Raw genomic sequence first — 3331 nt, forward strand, 5'->3', positions numbered from 1 at the left:
GGTGCAGTTCTAAGCAGAGCGTCGTGGCGGGATCTACGTGTGAAGCGGAATACATAGTTGCTTTGGAAGCAGCAAATGAAGGAGTCTGGATGAAGGAGTTCATATCCGATCTAGGTGTCATACCTAATGCATCGGGTCCAATGAAAATCTTTTGTGACAATACTGGAGCAATTGCCTTGGCGAAGGAATCCAGATTTCACAAGAGAACCAAGCACATCAAGAGACGCTTCAATTCCATCTGTCATCAAGTGTCGGAAGGGGACACAGAGATTTGCAAGATACATACGGATCTGAATGTTGCAGACCTGTTGACTAAGCCTCTCTCACGAGCAAAACATGATCAGCACCAAGACTCCATGGGTGTTAGAATCATTACTATGTAATCTAGATTGTTGACTCTAGTGCAAGTGGGAGACTGAAGGAAATATGCCCTAGAGGCAATAATAAAGTTGTTATTTATATTTCCATATATCATGATCAATGTTTATTATTCATGCTACAATTGTATTAACCGGAAACTTAGTACATGTGTGAATACATAGACAAACAGAGTGTCCCTAGTATGCCTCTACTTGACTAGCTCGTTAATCAAAGATGGTTAAGTTTCCTAGCCATAGACATGTGTTGTCATTTGATGAACGGGATCACATCATTAGAGAATGATGTGATGGACAAGACCCATCCGTTAGCTTAGCACTATGATCGTTTAGTTTATTGCTATTGCTTTCTTCATGACTTATACATGTTCCTATGACTATGAGATTATGCAACTCCTGAATACCGGAGGAACACTTAGTGTGCTATCAAACGTCACAACGTAACTGGATGATTATAAAGATGCTCTACAGGTGTCTCCGATGGTGTTTGTTGGGTTGGCATAGATCGAGATTAGGATTTGTCACTCCGTGTTTCGGAGAGGTATCTCTGGGCCCTCTCAGTAATGCACATCACTATAAGCCTTGCAAGCAATGTGACTAATGAGTTAGTCACGGGATGATGCATTACGGAACGAGTAAAGAGACTTGCCGATAACAAGATATACTAGGTATGATGATACCGACAATCGAATCTCAGGCAAGTAACATACCAATGACAAAGGGAACAACGTATGTTGTTATGCGGTTTGACCGATAAAGATCTTCATAGATTATGTAGGAGCCAATATGAGCATACAGGTTCCGCTATTGGTTATTGATCGGAGAGGTGTCTCGGTCATGTATACATAGTTCTCGAACCCGTAGGGTCCGCACGCTTAACGTTCGATGACGATCGGTATTATGAGTTTATGTGTTTTGATGTAGCAAAGGTTGTTCGAAGTCCCGGATGAGATCACAGACATGACGAGGAGTCTCGAAATGGTCGAGACATAAAGAATGATATATTGGACAATGTTATTCGGACACCGGATGAGTTCCGGGGGTCACCGGATAAATATCGGAGTGCCGGAAGGGTTATCGGAACCACCGGAGAAGTAATGGTCCTTATTGGGCCTAGGGGAGAGAGAGAGGGGCAGCCAAGGGTTGGCCGCGCCCCCCCCCCCATTGGCCTAGTCCGAATTGGACTAGGGGGAGGGGCGGCGCCCCCTCCTTCCTTCTCTTTCCCCCTCCTTCCTTCTTCTCCTAGTTGGACTAGGAAAGGGGGGTCCAACTCCTACTTGGAGTAGGATTGCCCCCCTTGGGCGCGCCCTATGAGGGCCAGCCGGCCTCCCCCTTGCTCCTTTATATACGGGGGCAGGGGGGTACCCCATAGACACACAAGTTGAATTCTTAGCCGTGTGCGTTGCCCCCCTCCACAGATTTCCACCTCGATCATATCGTCATAGTGCTTAGGCGAAGCCCTGCACCGGTAACTTCATCATCATTGTCGCCACACCATCGTGCTGACGGAACTCTCCCTCGGCCTCAACTAGATCAAGAGTATGAGGGACGTCATCGAGCTGAACATGTGCTGAACACGAAGGTGCCATACGTTCGGTGCTGAGATCGGTCGGATCATGAAGACGTACGACTACATCAACTGCGTTGATATAACGCTTCCGCTTTCGGTCTACGAGGGTACATGGACACACTCTCCCCGCTCGTTGCTATGCTTCTCCTAGATAGATCTTGCGTGATCATAGGAAAATTTTGAAATACTACGTTCCCCAACAATTAGATGATGGGTTGTGAGAGTGACAGAAGCTTAAACCCTAGTTTATGCACTACTTTGTAAGGGATTGATTTGGATCCAAAAGTTTAATGCTATGGTTAGATTTTATCTTAAAACTTTTCTCGTAGTTGCAGATGCTTGCGAGGGGGTTAATCATAAGTAGGAGGTTTGTTCAAGTAAGAACAACACCTAAGTACCGGTCCACCCACATATCAAATTATCAAAGTAGCGAACACAAATCAAACCAGCATGATGAAAGTGACTAGATGAAATTCCCGTGTGCCCTCAAGAACGTTTTGCTTATCACAAGAGACCGTTTTGGCCTGTCCTTTGCCTCAAAACGATTGGGCTACCTTGCAGCATTTTTTTACTGTTACCGTTACTTGCTCGTTACAAATTATCTTGCTATCAAACTACTTGTTACTTATAATTTCAGTGCTTGCAGAGAATACCGTGCTGAAAACTACTTGTCATTTCCTTCTGCTCCTCGTTGGGTTCGACACTCTTACTTATCAAAAGGACTACGATTGATCCCCTATACTTGTGGGTCATCAAGGCTCTTTTCTGGCACCATTGCTGGGGAGTGAAGTGCTCTTGGTAAGTGGAAATCGGTAAGGAAAAATTATTACTACGCGCTGAAATTTATTGTCACTTGTTACTATGGAGAACAATCCTTTGAGGGTTTTTCGGGGTATATTCACCTCGACCGGAACCACAATTAGTTGCCCCTCAACCTACTGCACCTACTGAAAATATTGGTTATGAAATTCCTTCGTGTATGATAGAACAACTACTAGCTAATCCTCATGCAGGAGACGGAACTGAACATCCTAATATGCACTTGATATATGTGGATGAAATTTGTGGATTATTTAAGCTTGCAGGTTTACCCGGAGATGAAGCTAAGAAGAAGGTTTTCCCTTTATCTTTGAAGGAAAAGCATTGGCATGGTATAGGCTATGCGATGATATTGGATCTTGGAATTGAAATCGTTTGAAATTGGAATTTCACCAAAAAAATTATCCTATGCATCTAGTTCATCGTGATCAGAATTATATATATATAATTTTTGGCCTCGTGAAGGAGAAAGTATCGCTCTAGCTTGGTGGAGGCTTAAGTCAATGTTATATTCATGCCCCAATCATGAGCTCTCAAGAGAAATTATCATTCAGAATTTTTATGC

This window comes from Aegilops tauschii, chromosome 5, assembly GCF_002575655.3.
Source record: "Aegilops tauschii subsp. strangulata cultivar AL8/78 chromosome 5, Aet v6.0, whole genome shotgun sequence".
NCBI lineage: Eukaryota > Viridiplantae > Streptophyta > Magnoliopsida > Poales > Poaceae > Aegilops > Aegilops tauschii.